The sequence below is a fragment of the Trachurus japonicus genome, chromosome 16, assembly GCF_045865225.1.
Source record: "Trachurus japonicus isolate A0001 chromosome 16, Traja_1.0".
Classification (NCBI taxonomy): Eukaryota; Metazoa; Chordata; class Actinopteri; order Carangiformes; family Carangidae; genus Trachurus; species Trachurus japonicus.
In genome coordinates, this window is record NC_140922.1 from 31,460,125 (window position 1) to 31,483,549 (window position 23,425).

General features: G+C 42.3%; 1 protein-coding gene across 2 annotated transcripts in view; it reads left to right on the plus strand.

The window, feature by feature from the left end:
* The window catches only part of bbs9 (Bardet-Biedl syndrome 9), a 290,122-nt gene that overhangs the window by 51,856 nt on the left and 214,841 nt on the right, over positions 1-23,425 (plus strand). The gene's annotated exons all lie outside the window — the stretch shown is intronic.

A 23,425-nucleotide genomic window follows, 5' to 3' on the forward strand; every position in this document is an offset into this window, starting at 1 on the left:
GTAAAATTGGCTATTTTAACATGGGGCTCAATTGGAGTTGCTCCCTTCTGGAGCCAGCCCCCAGCGACAGCCGAGGGGATTGCAGCTTTTTGAACGCGGAAGTGAGCTTCACTTCTCAGACCTGCAGAACTGCCCCCTTGGTCCAAACTAAGTTTCTGTTTCCAGCAGATCATTTCTCAGTAAACACACATACACAATCCGATGGAAAGGTGCCACATTGCTGCTCCCTCCTCGTCGTGACTCGCTAAAGTGAAAGTGAAACTTAAAGCAGAAGTAAGTGATATATTTGTGTTAATATAAGACTTAAATAGTTATATCTTCCGACAGCAATCACTTACATAGAGTGTTTGGACTGAAACACGGGTCTGTCAGTCCCTCTGCTCTGCTCTGAGCCGAGGAGAAAACATTTATCGTATCCTACAGTTTTTATCCAATGAGGAGAGAGAACGGCATGCAGGGCTGTGTGTGCAGCCAAGGAACGCCGTGAATGTGGTGACGTAGCGACGAGGACTGTTATGGTGCGTTCAAGGAAACTCGTATTTTTCCGACCGTGAAGTCGTACCAGTTCGATCTGGTACGAGTTCACCGGTCGGAAGTTACGAGTGGCCGTTATAGTGACTTTCACCGGTAAAACAGGTCGGAAAAACACGAGTGGGTTGCCTGGAACGCTACAAAGTTGTAAGTTGTGACTTGAAGCTGTAATTTACGATTTCAAAAGCCGTCCTGGAACGCAGCATTAGCGAAAACGACCGGACCACTTACTTCTGCTTTAAGTGAGAGCCGGGTTCCTACCATGCTCCTCAAAGCTGCTTAGTGTCAGTGAAGGCGATACAGACCATAATGATACAGACCCCCTCAGGCCATGACAGAGGTGTCATTCAACCTGTTGTAAGTCGATGTACCATCACAAAAGTTATGAAAATATTATATGAAGGTTGAAAAGTTCCTTAGTGTTGGTTTAAAGTATTTTTGTTGTCCAGTCAACTGTATTGAACTTAAGGATTCTGAAAATTGGTCAAATCCTTGCTTTCGCGAGTAGTAGTCTAGCCGTGTAAAAATATTGAACTCAAACTTAACATTTTACCCTTAAATCAGAGTTACCTCTGTCTGTTTCTGCATTGAGGCAAAATCTAGGCTGGCCATACAACGCAAGAAAGGGGAAACTCCCATTGGTTCTAAAATGGTAGCAGCCTGTTGTACAGTAGGGCGTGTTAAACATTGTATACACAGGAAGAAAGGGGTAACTCTAGTTACTGTGTTCTCTTGTTGTTTCACTGCAGTTTTTGGGACTTACTGTGAAAACCACCCGCAAATATATCCCAAATAAGATAACGTTGAGTCAAGATATTTATCCACATGATGTAGCAGACCTTTAAAGTCCCAAATATGTCAAAATCTCATTTTTGTAGGGCAGTGTACTGTACACTATATGAGTTCAGTGGTGTCTCTAAGGATTCCAGTCATGTACCATAGATAGTTGATTGTTTTCTAAGTGTTTGTTGTGGTTGAAAGAATTGCCCCCATAGGTTAGCATTGTCGCTATCCCTAGCGCCGTCTAGCCATGGTGTAACTCCGGTTTGCCTGCATCAATTTTAGTCGCGTTTTTTTGCTCCAACCAACACTGGGGGACCATCAGGACAACGATTTAGTGGTCAAAAATGACCGGAATTCTCCTTTAACAATGAGCCTGTCTTGTCACTCTGCTGGCACCGCGGTCACACTGTGTGTGTTATAGGATTTATTAAAGCACACAATGTAAACAATGTGACTGTAAATACATGTAGATACTGAAGGAGGAGGCAGAGACCAGTGGTTTTGGTTTCTGTTTAAATCTAATGGCTGATTGAATTCATTTTGAAATGATTCACTGATTTCTGGAAACATGTTTTTCCGTGGACCAGATGGTTTTGAGGAGCCGGTACGGATCATCGTCGAGTCCTTCTGACCTCAATTTGTTTTGATACTACATGTGTTCACCTCTGTCCTTCACCACGTTGGGACTGAGGTTTGTTTTGCCGCTCAGTCCGAACGAAAGGGGCGTGTCCTTGGACAATGTGACGCTGGTTTTTATATTAATAATAATAATATATTTTATTTGGTTAAGTGCTTTACAGATGCTCAAAGTCACTTTACATAAGAATAAAGAACAAACATACTGTACATACCTTTGTTGCGTGGAACAAAGTTTGGATACAATAAGTGAACTTTTAAAACAGCAGTTAAACCAGTGCTAGACACATAATGACACATTAAAAGCTGGTTTGAAAAGGTGAGTTTTGATGTGAACAGCTCAGAGTGAATTATTAAATGAAATCCGTCTCTACCTAGGATTTTGTGCAAAATTAAGTTCATTAAATTAAACTTTTATGAATGGTAAGTGTGAAAATTAAAGGGAAATCACGCACTAAACTTACAAAACTAGCAAAAAAGTGACCTTTCTGCAGAGCAGCTGACTTTAACTCAACAGAAGAAAGTTTCATGGGAAAAAAATTTAAGCTTTTCAGTCCGTAGGCTACCTAATATTGGAAAAAGGTTGAAAGTGATTTATTTTGGTGATTAACTCTTTAAATAATGACTCATAATTATAACACAAGAAGAGAAAAGACATTAAGCCAAAAGAAAAAAATAATAGTTTTAGGAGTTTTTTTTGTTGTGAAGAAAAACCCCGACACACTTTGAAGAATTGAAGGATGAATCATGAAGTTTATTCTGAGCGTCTGTGCAGCTGGAAGATCCTTCATCATCTGGTGTCAACAATCACTTTTGTTTTTCCAGCCTTTCTCTCTCTTTCTCTCTTTCTCTCACACCCATGTACGCAACACACAGCCTTTCTTCTCCTCTCCTCTCTCCTCCTCCGCATTCTGCACAAAAACACACACACACACACACACAGGCGTTGGACAGAGTGGGTGTGTGTGTGTGGATGTTATTTGCTCAGCTCTTATCAGTCTTCTCCTCTGTTCTGTCGTCTGTCTGGCTGTCGGAGCGAGGGAGGTAGGGAGGGAAAGAGGGAGGGAGAGAGGGAGAGAAGGAGGGAGGAGGAAGGGAGGGAGAGAGGGAGGGAGAGACCAGACGCCGCTACCTTTGATCTGACTCACCCAGACGCTACTCAACACACTGATATCTGTATCTGCCGTCGGCTCGTTAAAGGAACATCGTCCGTCCTGTAACACAACTTCACACCTCCTCCTCCCTCTTCTTCCTCCTCCTCTTTCTCTTTCTCCTCCTCCTCCTCCTCTTCCTCCTTCTCTTCCTCTTCCCTCCTCTTCCTCCTCCTTCGCCCTCCTCCTCCTTCTTTTCCTCTTCCCTCTTCTCTCCTCCTCTTCCTGCTCTCCTCTTCCTCCTTCTCCTCCTCTTCTCTCCCCTCTTCCTTCTCTTCCTCTTCTATCTTCTATCTTCTTCCTCCTTCTCCTCCTCCCCCTTCTCCTCTCTTCCTCCTTCTCCTCCTCCTTCCTCTTCCCTCCTCTTCCTCCTTCTCTTTCTCCTTCTCCTCCTCTTCCCTTTCCCTCCTGTTCCCCCTCCTTCTTCTCCTCTTCCCTCCTCCTCCCCCTCTTTCTCCTTCTCCTCCTCCTCCTCTTCCTCTTCCCTCCTATTCCTCCTCCTTCTTTTCCTCTTCCTCTTCTCTCCTCCTCTTCCTGCTCTCCTCTTCCCCCTTCTCCTCTCTTTCTCCTTCTCCTCCTCTTCCTCCTTCTTCTCTTCCTCTTCTCTTCCTCCTCCTCCTCTTTCTCTTCCTCTTCCTCCTCCTCCTCTTCCCTCCTCCTTCTCCTTCCCCTTCTCCTCTTCCTCCTTCTCCTCCTCCTTCTCTTTCTCGTCTTCCTCCTCTCCTCCTCCTTCTCTTCTTTCTCTTCCTCTTCCCTCCTCCTCCATCTTCTCCTCCTCTTTCTCGTCTTCCTCCTCTCCTCCTCCTTCTCTTCTTTCTCTTCCTCTTCCCTCCTCCTCCATCTTCTCCTCCTCTTTCTCTTCCTTCTTTTCCTCCTCCTTCTCTTCCTCTTCCCTCCTCCTCCTCCTCTTTCTCCTTCTCTTCCTGTCCCCTCCTTCTTCTCCTCCTTCTCCTCCTCTTCCCTCCTCCTCCCCCTCTTTCTCCTTTTCCTCCTCCTCCTCCTCCTCCTTCTCCTCCTCCTTCTCTTCCTCTTCCTTCCCTCCTCTTCCTCCTCCTCCTCGTCTTCCCTCCTCTTCCTCCTTCTCCTCCTTCCTCTTCCTCCTCCTCCTCCTCCTCCTCCTCCTCCTCCTCCTCTTCCTCCTCCTCCTCCTTCTCTTCCTCTTTCCTCCTCCTCCTCCTCTTTCTCCTTCTCTTCCTGTCCCCTCCTTCTTCTCCTCCTTCTCCTCCTCTTCCCTCCTCCTCCCCCTCTTTCTCCTTTTCCTCCTCCTCCTCCTCCTCCTTCTCCTCCTCCTTCTCTTCCTCTTCCTTCCCTCCTCTTCCTCCTCCTCCTCGTCTTCCCTCCTCTTCCTCCTTCTCCTCCTCCTCTTCCTCTTCTCCCCTCCTCCTCCTCCTCCTCCTCTGCTTCCCTCACCCCCTTTCTGTGTGCAAATGTAAATGTACAGCGTGTGTAATACAGACCAGTTTTATCATACACAGCTTACAGCACCATGGTAACCCCACGCTGCCTGTCTGTCTGTGTGAACCTCGGTGCCTTGCACTGCACTGAGTCTGGACCAGCACCTGCAGCCTGTTCTCTCTCTCTGTGTTCGCTCTCTGTTCCTCCGTGATCTCACTGTTTAGATGATTATTGAAACATATATTCTCTGTTTGGCTCCTTTAAAAGCTGCTGCTACTTCCAGAGTCCAGATGTTGATCCACTGTTTCTTTTTTTAAAGTTTACGTACGTCGGTGTGAAAACGATGACAATCCCCGTCTTTGTTTTAGAAATAATTCCACGTTTCATCGATGGGCAAACTGTGTTTTATGTGTGTGTGTGTTTTGCGTGTTTGGGACGTGTGTTCCATCATCAATCACGGATCATCATCAGTCCGCCCCGTGTGTGTTTGACAAGCAAACCGACGATAATGAAGTCCTCTGAATGGATCATTGACAAATCCAACAACACCCCGAAAGAGGAAAAAACAAATGCAGCCAAGTGAGAATAAACTGCTCCAAGTTGTGACGGATGTGACTGGGACTCCACCGGGGCAGCTGGGAGATTTATCATCTCCACGCAGACAAACACAAATGTCAAGATTAATGAGGTTATTGAGGTTTTTTTTTTCTTTTAAATGTTTAAAACTACTGTGTTGTTTTATATCTATGATGGTGTATTAGGTTTAAAACTGTAAGCAAGGAATAGGAAGTGAAAGAGGGTGAACTTCTGAGTTTAAAAGTCAAAGTTTTAAAGTTCAAAGTTGGAAATTTACAAGAAAAACAGTTGGATCAAGTGGCCGACTAGAAAGCACCTCCCATGTTGGCATATGCGCGCTGATCGCCAGTTCAACTCCCGACCGAGACGCTCTTTAGTGCCTGAGCCTCTCTCCCTGCTTCCCTGTCTCTCTGATCAAATAAAGAGGAAAAAAAAATGGCAAAAAACAAAACACTTGGATATTCTCCGACATTATGAAGTCACAAATTTATAAGTAAAAAAAGCAAAAAAAAACAAAAAGCTATCTATCTATGAAGGAAACATGACAAAACTTTGGTGAACCTTGTTGAAAAGAAAGGAAGATTATTTTAACCCTGAACAGAACAAGATAAATAATAAAATTCTGTTGATATTTTGGAAAATATTGCATATTCGATATGATCAAATATCAGCCCAAGCCTAATCTATAATAATTGAATCAGGAATCATAAGCGGGAAGAGAAATGGGAGTGAATTTCTGAGTTTAAAAAGTCAACATTTTTAAGTTTAAAGTTGGAAATTTACAAGAAAAACACCTGGATGTTCTCCAACATTATAACATTACAAATTTATGAGTAAAAAAAAAAAACTAGAAAATGTTTTCTTTGAAGGAAGAAAACACAAAGACAAAACTTTGGCAAAGTCGAACAGATGAAGCTTGTTCCAGGAAAGAAAGCACAGTTTTAGTTTAGTTTAGCCCAGAATAGAACAAAGTAAAAAATAATAAAACACTGTTGATATTTTGGGAAATATTACCATATAAGATAAGATAAGATAAGATCCCTTTATCGTCACTTTATTTAAAACATTTAAAAGAATTGCATCTGCCCATCACAGTAGGGTTTAGACAAAAAAAAGGGCACACTATTGCATATATACAATATTAAATAATGTTTGTTGAGATATTCATTATCATCAATTATCAACCCAACCCTAATCTCTCATAGCTGCATCAGAGCAATTAATTTAGTTTCCTAACTTGCAGCCGAGACAAGTATCGTCCTCTCGTCACCGCAGCAACGCCATGACTCGACCGTACTGTACGTACATTAGGTTATAGGTTATTTATCACCGGGTCAGATCTGAAGTGAACGCGTCTGTAGTTGTTTTCAAAACCGTTCACGGTCTCAGAACCTGGACACGCGCCAGAAAAATGTCATTTCTTTTCCTCCAAACAAAACCACCCCCGCCCCCCAAAAAAAAAAAAAAAACTGCAGCCGTCATCCATCACAGACGAGCGCTCGCTATGTTTTTTTTTTTTTTTTTTTGAGAAGTACTGTACCACTATGGATTGTGAATTTATGATTTCAAGATGTGTGAGGCCGGTTTCTCAGGCGAGCGCAGCGCCGTCCGTTTACCCCGAGCCCCTGAATCAAACTGACCACTGCTCTGCCGGTGATTCATGATGCGTCCATGCACAAGCGTAATGCCTTTTACCACACTGCATTTTTATCTGCTATATATATAACGTACGTGACCTCCACCACTGCTAATGCAAACACGATGCATGAAGGCACACCGCAATACACACACACACACACCGTGCTTCCTGCAAGTTCACGGCAGCTTCCTGTATTTTTATGCAACTTATGCATTTCATTAAACGGCACATTTTAAACTGTTTATTTCATTTACATTTTTGGGCTTCGTTGTATCCAAGTCCATAGATTTTAAAGGGAACTCTCCATGGGATTTCTTGGTTTCCCTCATCAAACTCATCAAATACACAATCCAACAACTCCACAACGCTCTGGTGGACAAGTTGTGACCTGCACATTCACCACGCTATGAGATAATAACACAACGTTACCAGACAGAGTTGTTTTAGAGGGAAATACAGAGACTGCTTGATGAAAAACTGTCCCTGAAGGCAACGCGTATCAGCAGTTTTGCATGAATTTCCCTCTAAAACAACTCTGTGTGGTAACGTTGTGTTATTATCTCATAGCGTGGTGAATGTGCAGGTCACAACTTGTCCACCAGAGCGTTGTGGAGTTGTTGGATTGTGTATTTGATGAGTTTGATGAGGGAAACCAAGAAATCCCATGAGCCTCCGTAGCGTAGCTCTGAGCAGCTCACGGCTCTGCTCCGCCGTTCTAAAAATAGCTTGCACCGACAATTGAAGTTAACAAACCTACTCCTAAAACTGTAAGGATTATGGCAATGGGCCAATTTGCCAAAATGTTGAACTATCCCTTTAATGTAATTATATAATAGCGTGTGTATGGCTCAGTGGTTTCCAGGCAACGACTCCAGCAGCTCGTCACACTTGGCCTGTGCGCAGCCCGACCTCAGATAATCGATTAAAGATGAAGGATGCATGTTCTTTTGTTTTGCAATTTAGTACAAAAATGAATGGAAACACCTTAAATTGCAATAAAACGATTCAATGACACACCAATATGATAACAAAACAGCATATGACGTCATTACGCACAGATTTTTATTCGGTTTAAAGGTTGTAGTTGGAAACGCACTTGAGCCGGCATTATTCACATAAATATTTTTTATAAATTTTGAGATAATTTGACTGACAAGTGGATGGAAATATGGTTCATGAAGCTGTTTAATTAAGGCACAAATGTAGCAGATTTAAGGTAAAAATCCTGCGTAGTGCCCCTTTAATTATACAGATTAAATCTTCACTTTCCATGGAGGTGTAGATCGTTTTTTGCAGCATATTCACTGTGTTTACATGCACCTACTGTAATGTAAGCAACAAAATGACCACGAGGAACCTGTTTTCTGTAATTGGGGTAAACCTCCCGGGTTTCCAAGGGCAACCACAACATCCCTGCTTTATAACTTTATAAGCAAAGAAAAAACAGTCGGAAATCCTGGAAAGCTGGAAATTGTGGTGCACCACTGGTTTCTGCTGCGGTGTTGAACAGGTCACAGTGTGTTTCAAGGTGTCAGTTTGTCTTACAGCTGATTAACATACGGTAACAGTAACACACTGTACGCGGACGACGTCATCGACCACTCGTTTCTCAGGTTTAATTCCCACTGTGGGGATTAAAAACACCTTAATTAGGGAAGTGGTTTTCCATGGGCAGCGGTCGCGTTAATGTTTGAACAGACAATGAAAAACACACCGACAGAAACGCCAATGTCAATAAAGGGAAATTCATTCATAAAAAAAAAAAAAAACTCTGGGTTTTTTAGTTTTTTTTTAAAAGTTTTTTTTCTTTCTTGGCCGCCGCTCTCAGCAGTCGAGTGTTTATGTGGAGGATCAGAGGCTTCGGTGACTCACTGCACCGTCACATTCGCACCACTAAAGAGACGCTTTGTTTACACGAGTTTAGGTGGCGGTCAAACGGGTCAGATTCAGAAGCTTCTCTCACTCAGAGCGCACACACACACACAGACACACACACACACACACACAGCTTATATAAATACTTACACATCCATATCCATGGACACATAAGCATAAACACATGTACATGTCAGCAGCGTACTGTTTAAATATAGACACACACTCAAAGTGAAGTAGCTCCGTGTGTGTGTGTGTCATTGTGTCGGTCGTCTCAGCTTCAAAGTTAAATTTAGGTTTGACATCATCATAACTCAGACTCATGAAATTACCTCAAGTCTACTGTAGATGTTGATGATAACTACTCACAACCCCGTTATGTGTATATGAATGTTATATATTTGCTAAAGTTTAGGATCTGAGAGCTTCTTCTTCTTCTTTCTCCAGCGCTTAAAGTCAAACCATAACACACAATAACAGAGGAAGTGATGGAGTCGGTCTCTCTGCCAGGTGAAATGACCGTTTCTGTTAAAACCAGCGTTAAAACGTCTGTTTCTGGTTTGAACCAAAAAAGCATCAGAGGAGGAACTGACCTGGATCAGACGTCCTGTTGTTCACACAGCAGCAGCAGTTTAACGACTTATAGGTTTAATATTATGATAATAATAATAATACCTTTATTTATATAGCACCTTTGAAAACACAAGTTTACAAAGTCACAAATGCCATAAAACCATAAAGGTGCATTCACACCAGACCTTTTATTTTTGTCGCTGTCGCTGCTCGTGTCGCTCCAAAAGAATCGCTCTGTCACTCAGCTGCAGTCGCTCGTCACTTTGGAACGATACAACAGATCGCTCTGATGACGTCATTCAAGCGCTCGTTTGCATTGACTCATTATCTACTCCCCCTCATGTGGACTAAGGGCTGGGAGAAGTTTCAGAGTCCTCCGTGGCTTCTCTGAGTTACAGGGGGTCTCGGCGTAGCAGTGCATGTCCATATAACGGTTGCAAATGGATACCAACTGTCTTCGTGACAAAAAGACACACCAAAAAACATCCAAATACCTCCATGCTGCTCGTATGTAATGTCCGTCTTGTATTGAAGCCCCGAAATGAGAAATTGTTCCGAAAAAAATTAAATAAGTCTATATTTCAAGCTTGTTTGCAGCGGAAGCTCCTCTTCCTGGTCCAGGGAGAGGACAGACCCTTTTTTCGGGACAATTTTGCATTTCTGGGCTTCAGTACAAGACGGACATTACATACGAGCAGCATGGAGGTATTTGGATGTTTTTTGGTGTGTCTTTTTGTTACGAAGACAGTTGGTATCCATTTGCAACCGTTATATGGACATGCACTGCTACGCCGAGACCCCCTGTAACTCAGAGAAGCCACGGAGGACTCTGAAACTTCTCCCAGCCCTTAGTCCACATGAGGGGGAGTAGATAATGAGTGAAATTTCAATTTTGGGTGAACTATCCCTTTAATATGTAAACTTGTCGCCAAAAAAAGGTCCGGTGTGAACGCACCTTTAGAGATGGAGTGCCCACACAACACAGAAACACAGGTATAACAATTAGTTTGCAGTAAAAGCAGATGATAAAAGCGAGAAAAAAGCACATAATCATCAGAAGAATAATTAAATTCTTGTAAAATAAACCAGCGTGCATCACTTCTACTCTCTTTAAGATTTAAAGAGTCGGAGGTGAGGGAATGTGTTATGTCACTAACCTGTCCTCACAAGCTCAGAGAGACCTGTGTGTGTGTGTGTGTGTGTGTGTGTGTCTGTCTGTGTGTTTACGTCAGACTCTTTTGTCTTCCTACACACAGAAATCTGGCGCTGCTTTCACCCGTCAATCAACAGCTCTCTGCTGCGAAACATGAGAGCTACACACACACACACACACACACACATACACTTTCTTTCTTTCTCCTCCTCCTCTCCTCCTCTCCTCCCTCCTCCTCTGACCCCTCTCTGTCCTGCTCTGGCCCAGAACGGCCCGGCTCAGCTCCGCTCCGTCATCTGGCCTCAGACCAAAAGTGTTTTAACGCTTCGTCGTCGTCGTCACCGGAAAAATGATGAAAAGAAGTAAATTAACGTTGGTTTTTAATTAACGAACTGAGTCACACGGTCGAAGCTGAAAGACTCTGGTGATGAAGAGCAGAGAGGAGGAGGAGGAGGAGGAGAGGGAGGAGGAGGAGGAGGAAGACGGAGGGAAGGAGGAGCGACGGAGGAAGAGGGGGAGGAGAAGAAGAGGAGAGGGAGAAGGAGGAGAGAAGAAGAGGAGAGGGATGATGATGACAAGGACGAGGAGGAGTAGAGAAGAGAGGGAGGAGGAGGAAAAGGAGGAGGAGAGGAGAGAAGAGGAGGAGGAGGAAGAGAGGAGAAGAAGCAAAGGGAGGAGGAGGAAGAGGAAAAGAAGGAGGAGGAGAAGAAGCAAAGGGAGGAGGAGTAAGAGGAGAGGGAAGAGGAGGAGGAGGAAAAGGAAGAGAAGGAGGGAGGGGGAGGAGGAGGAGGAGGAGGAAGAGGAAGAGGAGAGGGATGATGATGACGAGGGCGAGGAGGAGTAGAGAAGAAGAGAGGGAGGAGGAGGAGGAGGGAGGAGGAGGGGGAGGAGTGGAGAGGAGGAGGAGGAGGAGGAGGAAGAGGAGAGGGAGGAGGAAGAAGAGGAGAGGAGGAGGAGGGAGGAGGAGGAGGATGAAGAGGAGAGGGAAGAGGAGGAGGAGGAGGAGGAGAGGGAGGAGGAGGAGGAGGAGGAGGAGGAGGATGAAGAGGAGAGGGAAGAGGAGGAAAAGGAGGAGGAGGAGGGAGAGGAGTAGGAGGAAGAGGAGAGGGAAGAGGAGGAAAAGGAGGAGGAGGAGGGAGAGGAGTAGGAGGAAGACGGAGGAAGAGGGGGAGGAGAAGAAGAAGGAGGGAGGAGAAGGAGGAGGAGGAGGAGAAGGAGGGAAGAAGAGGAGGAAAAGGAAGAGAAGGAGGAGGAGGGGGAGGAGGGAGGAGGAGGAAGAGGAGGAGGAGGAAGAGCAGGAGGAAGAAGAGAAGAAGCAAAGGGAGGAGGAGGAAGAGGAGAGGGAAGAGGAGGAGGAGGAGGAGGAAAAGGAAGAGAAGGAGGAGAGGAGGGAGAGGAGAAGAAGAAGCAAAGGGAGGAGGAGGAGGAGGAGGAGGAGGAGGGAGGAAGAAAAGGAGAGGGAGGAGGAGGAGTGGAGCTGCGTGGTCTAAACCCTGCTACAGTTTACACCTACACTCACAGTGATATGAAGCAGTTAAAACTACAACACAATAACAAATGACTTCCACCACTTTTCCACTGCTGCTGCTGCAGAAACGTCCGGCGCTGCCAGAACTAGAGAGAGTTACAAAGCACCGATAGATGATGGATGGATGGTGGATGGCAGATGGTGGATTACAGCTGGTTTAATAAGACCTGAAGTTTACGACACTTAAAGGTTTTATTCAGTGGGATCGTCTTCACCGATAAAACTTTATTTGATCTAACTCTGACCTCCTCTGTCCTCGCACGAAGCCTGAAAACACACGGTGGTAATCGTAGTTTTAGAGACGTATAAACACATAAAGGAATAACTACAGGTGCTGTTAAGTGACGAATATCTCTTAGAATAAATAAAAACACATCAAAGGGATATTATTATGACAATTTTCTGTTCTAAAAACCTATTTTGCTGCGTTTCCTCCTCCCATCATCGACTCTGCTTTTATTTAAAAACTTTAGAGGTGCGTTAAAGTCTGGATGGAAACCATGACGTCGTAGACCATGTTCACATGCAGCCAGGTGTTTATGAAAACTTCTAAAAACATTTTTCCCCCTCCAGTTTCAATGATAGCCTTGTAAATATCAGATCATTTTCACAAAGATCTTCATCCACACAAACTCTTTTAAACAAATTCACCTTCCAGTGTCGACTGTATTCACTTCACTTCAATTCAATTCACCTCAATTCAATTCAATTCAATTCAATTTAATTCAATTCAATTCAATTCAATTCAATTCAATTCAATTAGCTTTATTGGCATTAACAGAAATGTGTTGTTGCGAAGGCATTTTACAAAATAAAAGTTTTGTATCTATCTATATAGGATTTCACAGAACCTAAAGCCAGACAATGATGATTTTCTGTCAGGAACCTAAAAATCTTTTAAGTTTTCACCTCAATACATGCAAACACAAGACCAGAGTTTTCTCAAATCTCAACTCAAACTCAAATTTCATTTATGTATCACAAGCTCAGTTGCCCAAAGTTCTACACAACATAAATATAATCAATTGTCTGCAAGAAAACAACATAAATGACCAACATAATACAGTTAAGACAATAAAAACCATACTAATAACGAGATAAAAGTCAAGGTGTCTGTCTCAACTTGATTTGAAAGCCAGCGAGAAGAAGTATAGGTCTTTAAAAGTGATTTAAATGTTTAAATTAACATAAATACACATTAAAAACAAATTAAAACACATTAAAAGAACTCAGTTAACCTTTGACCTTCCTCCACTATTGGTAACATTGATCATGAAACATCTGAAACACTCATCTGGACGCAGGTTGTTTGGGTTTTAAAATAGAAACCATAGCTGCAGACAGTATTTTTGGATCATCATTAATAATAAAAAACTTTCATTATCCAGAATAAAAATCACAATAAAATCAAATAAACGTACAAATCATGTTTTTCTTTTTTTATATAATGTTTCTCTCTCATGCTGCGTGTGAAGCCCCGAGCTTCTGTTTCTCCTTTTCTACCGTTTCACATCATCCTGTGATGTCATCATCTACTCTAATGACTCATTTCATCCTGCACTTCTTCATCATAACATAAACAATACGTGAGAGAGAGAAAAAAGATTCAGGAACAAGTAGCAGAGACCAGAGGAGCCGCATGCAGGTGTTGTAGCCTACCCAGAAAACCTGGCTGCAATTTAACACAAACACCATAGCAACCGCGTTAGCAACAGCTCCACTGTCACACACACAGACAAACGGTGACAAAGCTCATTTCTAAATTTCTCTGCAGGGATTTGTCACGAAGCATTTTACATAAAAGAAAGATGGATAGATAGATAGATAGATGGATGGATAGATAGATGGATGGATAGATAGATAGATAGATGGATGGATAGATAGATAGATAGATAGATAGATAGATAGATAGATAGATAGATAGATAGATAGATAGATAGATAGATAGATAGATAGATAGATAGACCGGGAGGAAAACAGTGGAGAAGTGAGCCACAATGGCGGCTACTGGCCGGTACGATGTAAACAGGAAGTCATTGTTTCATTCAGACTAAATATATATTTTTATGGAAAAGCTAGATAGATAGATAGATAGATAGATAGATAGATAGATAGATAGATAGATAGATAGATAGATATTATTAAAAGACACTTATACCAGTGTTTCCAAAGCAGTGACGTGTAACGAGTGGCACTAAATGCAACAAAGACAGTAATGAAAGTGATGTAGAGTGTGTGTGTGTGTGTGTGTGTGTGTGTGTGTGTGTGTGTGTGTGTGTGTGTGTGTGTGTGTGTGTGTGTGTGTGTGTGTGTGTGTGTGTGTGTGTGTGTGTGTGTGTGTGTGTGTGTGTGTGTGTGTGTGTGTGTGTGATGGAGGGGGGGAGGAAGAGGAGGAGAGGAGGAAAAGGGGGAGGAAGAGGAGGAGAGGGGAGGAGGAAAAGGGGGAGGAAGAGGAGGGGAGGTAGCGCCTCCTGACTTTTATTGTTATTCCAGTTTTTATTCGTCTCAGATGGCGACTCAATCCCCCGTCCACCACACACTGCCTCCTTTGTTCTGTCTCTCTCTCTCTCTCTCTCTTTTCTCCCCTCCTCTCCCTCTCGACTCTCCCCTCTTTTCTCTTTTCCTCCGCCGTCCACCTTTTTCCTCTCTCTCTGCTTCCTCTCTTTCATTCGTCACGCTGAGCCCCGATGTCTTCATTTCCCTCCTCCTCCTCTTGCTTCCTTGTGTTTCTTCCTTTCTTTCTTTCTTTCTTTCTTTCTTTCTTTCTTTCTTTCTTTCTTTCTTTCTTTCTTTCTTTCTTTCCCCCCTCTGTCTGTCTTTATCTATCTATCTATCTATCTATCTATCTATCTATCTATCTATCTATCTATCTATCTATCTATCTATCTATCTATCTATCTATCTATCTATCTATCCCCCTCTTTCTTTCTTTCTTTCTTTCTTTCTTTCTTTCTTTCTTTCTTTCTTTCTTTCTTTCTTTCTTTCTTTCTTTCTTTCTTCCCCCCTCTGTCTGTCTTTTTCTTTCTTTCTATCTATCGATCTATCTATCAATCTATCGATCTATCCCCTCTCTCTGTCTCTTTCTTTCTTTCTTTCTTTCTTTCTTTCTTTCTTTCTTTCTTTCTTTCTTTCTTTCTTTCTTTCTTTATGTCTTTCTTTCTTTCTTTCTTTCTTTCTTTATGTCTTTCTTTCTTTCTCTCTTTCTTTCTATCCTCTCTCTGTCTTTTTACTTCTTTCTTTCTCTTTCCTTCTTTACATTCCCTCTTTTCCTCTCTCTTTAAATCTCCCTCTTCCTCTCCTTCCTTCCATCCATCCATTCAACATGTTTAGCTGTCGATCATCATCTGGTTTCCAGTCTGTCGTCCTGTTCTACAAACTGCTGCCGACCTTCATGCTTAATGTAATGTAACTCTATGTGAACATACAGACATATACTTGGTGTCAGTCTGTATTTAAATGAGTTGTACGGGCAGTTAATTGTTGCACGAATCATTTCACCACGACATGAACCATTTTTCATCGGCTGTGCCAACGCAAACTCTGTTTTATTTTTTATTTTTTTCCATTTCCTACCAAATAGATTTTGTGAACTAGTCTGCTTAAAGGGATAGTTCACCCAAAATTCTAATTTCACTCATTATCTACTCACCCTCATGTCGACTAAGGGCTGGGAGAAGTTTCAGAGTCCTCCGTGGCTTCTCTGAGTTACGGGGGGTCCGCTCAGCAGTATTTGTCCATTATATAATGGTTGTCAATGGATACCAACTTTCTTCGTCCAAAAAGACACACCAAAAAACATCCAAATACCTCCATGCTGCTCGTCTGTAATGTCCATCTTGTATTGAAGCCCCGACATGAGAAATTGTTCTGAAAAAAATTGAATAAGTCTATATTTTAACCTTGTTTGTAGCGGAAGCTCCCAGTGTCTCGGTTCACTGCTCTTCCTGTGTCCGTGCAAATCTCTCGTGATTTACACTGACCGGCGGAACAATTTCTCATGTCGGGGCTTCAATACAAGACGGACATTACAGACGAGCAGTATGGAGGTAATTTTGGGTGAACTATCCCTTTCACTTATTTTTTATTTTTGAAAGATGGTGTAGCCAAACCATCAATCATCATGTGGAAAACAAAACATTTCACTTCAGACGAGTTGTGAAAGTAAAAACTCGACCTCTTTTATCTCCAAAGTGAAGCTCGGGTCAGTCGTCGTCGTCGTTGTTGTCGGTGTTATTGTTGTTTAAAGACGAGACCCTACACGGCGATCCGACCTGATCCTGACCCGCGGAGGGTTAAAGGTCGGCGTTTAACACACCGCCAGAGACGGTCACCTCAGATTCCCTTGTTACACACACACACACACACACACACACAGTCACACAGTCACACACACACACACACACAGGTGAAGCAGTAGCAGAGCAGGAATGTGTCCGGACAAATTTTTTACCCTCCACTTTTGTTTTTCCTCCTCTCCATGTTTTGCTTTTTTTATATTATTTGCACATGGCAAAGAAAGGACACACTCACACACACACACACACACACACACAAGAACACACATGCCCCTTTCTTTCTCCTTGTGCGGTATAGATCCACATCTCCACCCTTCTTGACCTGTGACCTCCTCCAAACAGTCAGTAGTGGCTTTAACCTGAGCTGTCAGTTTGTAGAACCTGAGCCCTGAGGGGAAGCTGCAGCTCCGCACCGCAACACCAGCTCCGCTCCACGCACACGCTGCCATTTAAAGGGATAGTTCACCCCAAATTGAAATTTCATTCACTCATTATCTACTCACCCTCATGTGGACTAATATAAGGGCTGGGAGAAGTTTCAAAGTCCTCCGTGGCTTCTCTGAGTTACAGGGGGTCTCGGCGTAGCAGTGCATGTCCATATAACGGTTGCAAATGGATACCAACTGTCTTCGTGACAAAAAGACACACCAAAAAACATCCAAATACCTCCATGCTGCTCGTATGTAATGTCCGTCTTGTATTGAAGCCCCGAAATGCGAAATTGTCCGGGAAGAGGAGCTTCGAGAAGCTTCCACTACAAAACAAGCTTGAAATATAGACTTATTTAATTTTTTTCGGGAAAATTTTGCATTTCGGGGCTTCAATACAAGACGGACATTTTGGTGTGTCTTTTTGTTACGAAGACAGTTGGTATCCATTTGCAACCGTTATATGGACATGCACTGCTACGCCGAGACCCCCTGTAACTCAGAGAAGCCATGGAGGACTCTGAAACTTCTCCCAGCCCTTAGTCCACATGAGGGGGAGTAGATAATGATTCAATTTTGGGTGAACTATCCGTTTAAACTTGTACAAGTAAAAATGAAATGCAATTTAATGTCAAACAGAAAAACAGCATGTTGCATGTGTCAGTCTTTGCACTGCAGTTAAAACGAAGCTTTAACAGATCATCTTCTTTATATTTAGTTCAAGTATTGCAATACCCCAATGAATCGTTAAATTTGTGCTTTTATGAACCATTTTAAAAACCTTTTCCTTCTGTTTTTAAGAAAAAATGTGCAAAAATAAACGAGAATACAAAGTAAGTGAGGTAAAAAGTAAAGGACAGAGAAGCAGCAGCAGATTCTGCAGCTCTGCTCGGTAAAAGCTGCAAAAAACCTTCTGTTCTCTATCAGCACAAGAAAAACACGCACACAAAAACACAAAATTCAGTCCTATAACACAACAGAAGTGCACTTATCCAGCCACACCCTTTGCACCATCATCTCTCTGACTTCCCACAGTCTCAGAAATGAGGCGAAAAATAACTTAAAAAGCAAAAAATACATGATGAACCTGCTCAGAGACAGTTGTTACTTAATGTTTTTAACTTCAAAAGTCACAATTGAGCATCGGACAACAAGTTTCTGGCTGGTTCATCACTTTTATCAGTGTATGATGAAGATGTTTCCTGAATTTTGCAGCTCGTATGAAGTTTTCTGCAGTTGTGCTTTGACCTTCAGGGGCCACCGTAGTTTATACATCAATATTACGTTCAGATTTTATTTCTATACTGTCACAACAAGCCAAAAGATTCAATTACGTTTGCATTCACATGTTGTCTTGAAATAGCGCATCTATGTGTCTGCAGAAGACAACAACACTTCACTGAATGAAGCGGCCACGTGCACGCTCTCAAACCTGAGTGTATAAATAGTTATAGAGGGGGAATTCATGGCAGCAAAGTGGATGAAAGAGAGAAAGAAAAAGAGGGAAATACCAGGAGAAAACTGTGTAGTGGACGGAGGAAACGGAGGGAGGAACCAGGGGATAAATAAGGTGCAGCAGCAGAAAGGCAACGAAAACTGAAGGTGGCAGAAAGTTATAAAAACACAACGAGCGTGGTGGAGGAGAGGAGGATGAAGAGAAGAGAAGTGGAGAATGAGAGGAGGGGAAAAAGGAGGTGGAGGAGGCAGTATAAAGTATAAAGTGGGGGGATTTCAGGCTCCTTTGTGGAGTTTGTTTTGCTTGGCGCTGGTGTTAATGGGTTAATGTGGCTGGAGAACAGTGGGACCAGTCTGAACGGAGCTGACCTGTCCAGATGTGCCCCGACACATGATGACAAGCCAGAGAGAGAGAGAAAAGAGACAGAGATGGATAGAGAAAGAGAGAAGGGGAGAAGGGGAGAAGGAGAGAGGGGATTACTCTGTGTCTTCTTTGGTGTTGTTTGTTGGTCTTAATGGGCCTGGGAACACTTAAAGCACTTTAACCAGTCTGACCAGTTTGACCTCCGGGGCTCAGAGGTTAAAAGCCTTCTGCTGACAGACAGCACCGAGATGGAGGGAGGGAGGGAGGAGGAGAGGAGGAGAGGAGGTGAAATGAAAGGAAAGTGGGAATGAGAGGGAGATGGAAACAGAGAAAAGACACAGAGAAAAAGAATAGAAATTGTTGATGAGAGCCTGACGATACATTTAACGAACTGATACTTGATTATTGCAGATAAAACCAGGTATTTAGTTCAATCAGAATTTAAAAGGGAACACATATTCACTAGGTGCTTATTAATATGCATAAGTAGCTTACTAGCTCCTTATTTGTAATTATTAAGCACGTATTAACACCTTATTCTACCTCTATTACCTCTATACACCATGAATTAAGATTTTTCCAGATATGAACTCCTAATTATGGCTTATTCATTGTAAATTAATGCGTTAATGCTATAGCTACTAATTCAGAGTGATAAAGGAAGAATTACTGTTCTTGTACAAGGCCCCAATAACCCACTGGTTATTCACATCATTATTCAGAAACAACAATGCATTAATTTACAATGAATAAGCCATAATTAGGGTTAATATCAGGAAAAATCTTAATTCATGGTGTAATAGAGGTAGAATAAGGCTATGTAGAATAACATGCTTAATAATGACTAATAAGGAGCTAGTAAGCTACTTATATGCATATTAATAAGCACCTAGTTAATGGTGAATATGTGTTCCCTAATCCAAAGTGTCACCATATTGATTATAACACACTTACAGTTGAGTTGAATTTCAAGGTGAATTTGACTAATCTTCATTTTTTACTTCAACTTTATTATAAATATCAGAAAAATCATTGTTGTAGATGATTACAGTTTCCTTTTGAACGTCATTGTCATGAATAATATTTATTTAAATCCTCAGAAAAGACATTGAAAGAGAAAATCTCATCTACAAAGTTGCAGAGCTGCAAAAATGAAAGTCAGTTGGAAAAACACATTTGTATAAATTTAACAGTTAACCTGCAGATGTTAGAAATGAGTAAGAGCAATAATTATCCATTAAGCGGTGACAACTAAACTTCGGTCAAAATTGAAGTCATTTTAGTAAAAAACTAAAACAAATACAGGTTTTATTTCATGTTTTTATAGCTCATGAATTAGTTTTTGGTGCTTGTCTTTTAAAATTAAGAGCTACATCTTAGATATTTGAGTTTTTTATTACCTGTATGATGTAGATATTTAATATTATAAACTAATATCCTGTCATTTCTACTTAATTCTAGTGTTTGACCTTTAACCTTTGCTCCTCATGTCAGAGGATCTGCTGCTTCCTCTGAAGCTTCAAATGAACACGTCAACAGATAGAAGTGGTTGAAGTTAATATATAATAATAATAAAATGTTTTACTTGTTACTGGTGCTTGTTTCTTAAACTGTAATTAAAGCAGCAACGTCTCAAAGGTTCAAGGTTTTAATCTTCTGTTTTATTTTCTTTATATAATAGAAAAAAAACAGCCGGTGAAGGAAGTGAGTGACTCTACAGGGTCTGTTGGTTTGTGGAGGGAAAGAGAAGAGCTAAAGATGAGGAGATAAGAGATGGAGAGAGGGGAGGGAGGAGGAGGAGGAGGAGGGGGAGGAAAGAGAAGAAGGGAGGGAGGGAGGTGAAGCTGTCAGAGAGAAGAGAAAGTCTCTCTGCTTTTTATCGTTTATCTTCTCCTCTGTCTGTCGGGGGGTCGTCGTCTCTCTTTCCCTCCTCCTCCTCTGTCTATCCTCAGCTCGAGAGGATGACTCTTCTGTCTATCTTAAAGGGATAGTGCAACATTTTGGCCAACTGGCCCATTGCCATGATCCCTATAGTCATAGCAGTAGGTTTGTTACCTTTAATTGTCGGTGCAAGGCAAGGCAAGGCAAGGCAATTTTATTTGTATAGCCCGTTTTTACAAACAGTTTGTCTCAAAGGGCTTTACATGGCATCGTAACAACATCCTCTGTCCTTAGACCCTCACATCGACTGAGGAAAAACTCCATGGAAAACCCTTTTAACAGGGAAAAGTCGGAGAAACCTCAGGGTGAGCAACAGAGGAGGGATCCCTCACCCAGGACGGACAGACGTGCAATAGATGTTGTTACAGACAAGAAAACAGTTTACAGTTTGTCACAGAATGTGCGAAATATGGAAATGTTAGCAGGAGTTGATGAAGGCAGTCTCTGGTGGGGGGGGGGGCGGTCAGCTCGATGGGAGGGCTGGGTGGCAGACTGGTCCATGGGAAGGAAGGGGAGGCCGGTCTAACAGCAGGGGAAGGGGTGGGAGGGGGGGGCGATGCAGGCGGCGGCTGGTGCAGAGAGATGGAGCTCCGGTGGATCTGCGGAAACACAGAGAGAGTGCGAGACACCAAGGCCAAACTACAAAGTACAACAGAAAATGACAGTTCAAAAATATACTGAGGAGAAGAGAGGAGAGGAGAGGGGAGGGGAGGGGAGGAGAGAAGAGAAGAGAAGAGGAGGAGAGGGCTCTGTGTAACCAGATGTGTCCCCAGCAGTCTAAGCCTATAGCAGCGTAGCTATAAAATGGTTCAGAGCTACCTGAACCAGCCCTAACTAAAAGCCCTGTCATAAAGGAAGGTCTTAAGTCTAGACTTAAATGTAGTTAGAGTGTCTGCCTCTTTGACCCATGGAGAGAGCTGGTTCCACAGTAAAGGAGCCCGGTAACTGAAGGCTCTACCTCCCAGTCTGTTTTTAGAGATACTGGGAGTCACTAACAGACCTGCATTCTGGGAGCGGAGTGCTCTGAAATACAGAGACTGTTTGATGAAAAACTGTCCCTGAAGGCAACGCGCATCAGTGGCATTGCATGAATTTCCCTCTAAAACAACTCTGTCTGGTAACGTTGTGTTATTATCTCATAGCGTGGTGAATGTGCAGGTCACAACTTGTACACCAGACCGTTGCGGACTTGTTGGATTGTGTATTTGATGAGTTTGATGAGGGAAACCAAGAAATCCCATGAGCCTCTGTAGCGTAGCTCTGAGCAGCTCACGGCTCTGCTCCGCCGTTCTAAAAAATAGCTTGCACCGACAAATAAAGGTAACGAACCTACTGCTATGACTATAGTGATTATGGGCCAATTTGCCAAAATGTTGAACTATCCCTTTAATGATTCTAATGATTTATAAATTCACATGTTTTCTCTCTCTCTTAGACACACACACACACACACAGACATAAAACACACACATACTTGGGGCTCAGTCACCTGTAACAGGTCGAGCTCAGGAACATCACGCCCCATTACACCACCACAGCGCCCTGTGTGTGTGTGTGTGTGTGTGTGTGTGTGTGTGTGTGTGTGTGTGTGTGTGTGTGTGTGAGCATGAAGCCATTAGCTGTAATATATCCTTTCCTCTCTGTCTGTATTTGATCCCTCTCTCTCTCTCTGTTAGTCTTGGGGTATTTGAAGGGAAGCTACAAGTCATCGCCCCTCTCCCATGCTACATATAATTTCACTATTTTGTGTGTTTCAGTGTGTGTGTGTGTCTATGTGTGTGTGTGTGGAGTTAAAGTTCTGGTTTATGTTGTTAATCCTCTGTCCTCACCTCGCCTGGAGAAGTTTAGCATAATCATTGTGTGTGTTTCAGTGTGTGTGTGTGTGTGTGTACATGAAGGCGTCTGGTTAGTATTGGGTTTGCTGCATCCTGTCCTGTCCACACCTCCAATCAAAACGCTGACTCTTCAACTGTGTGTGTGTGTGTGTGTTACAGTGTGTGTGTGTGTGTGTGTGTGTTTCGTCACAGCTGCTGTGTTTCCTCGTCCGTCGTCGTTCGGCGTCTTTTCTGCAGCTCAGAAAAACTTCACTTAACGACGTTTTATAATGAGTCAAAGGGGAAAAACTGCAGTGATTTAGTGTTTAGTTCACGTTCACTTCAGCTCTGACTCACAAGAGGAAATAAAACAAAATGTCTGAGTCAAACTCACTAAACCGGGGGAATCCTACACTTTCCATAATTATAATAATTAACTTTATTTATACAGAACATTACAGAGCTGTGCCTGAGACTGGTTATTGATAAAAAAAAAAGATAATCAAGGTCAGAAATGCTTTATTAACCAAATATATGAATGAAATAAAAACACAAAAACAGACAGAGTATTAGGGCCACATTGAGAAAAACAAAACAAAACACAACACAGACTTCCAGAATAAAGTCGTAAATTTACGAGTATAAAGTCGTACATTTCCTACGAGAAAAAAGTCGTAACATTACGAGAATAAAGTCGCAAATTTACGACTTTAAATTCTTTTTTATTTGTCAATGTGGCCCTAATACTCCGTTGTAATATTAGATAGATATAAATTCCGAATTAAAATAACAATACAATAAGAATCAGTGTAATAAACCAAATTTAAAGCACAAAGGGATAAAACAGGAACAACATGGCCTTTCATTCAGAAACATTAAACTTCAGCTTCAGTCCAAGAAAAAGTTTTCAGATCTATTTTGAGCTTCAGCTGTAATGTTATTGTTTTTTTTAAATGTTTTCAGCAGCGTTTAACGATGAGATCAAAGAAACTAAACTTTTCACCTTTTATAATGAGGAATATCAATGTGTTTTTTCAATGAGAACAGATTATGAAATTTGAAGTTTTAAAAAGTGTAAACCTGAGCAGGTATTCAACATTTAAACCTCAGCGTCTCCTTGTCGGCTCCAATAAAGATATTTTGAAGTTTCAACACAAGCCATGTTTCCATCCAAAGTGATTCGAATTACTGGGAAATGCGCATTAAAAGAAATTCAAATCATGTGTGTTTCCATCTACGGACTTTGCACCCCCCACCCCCGGATGGACTGACGGTCTGATTTGAACAC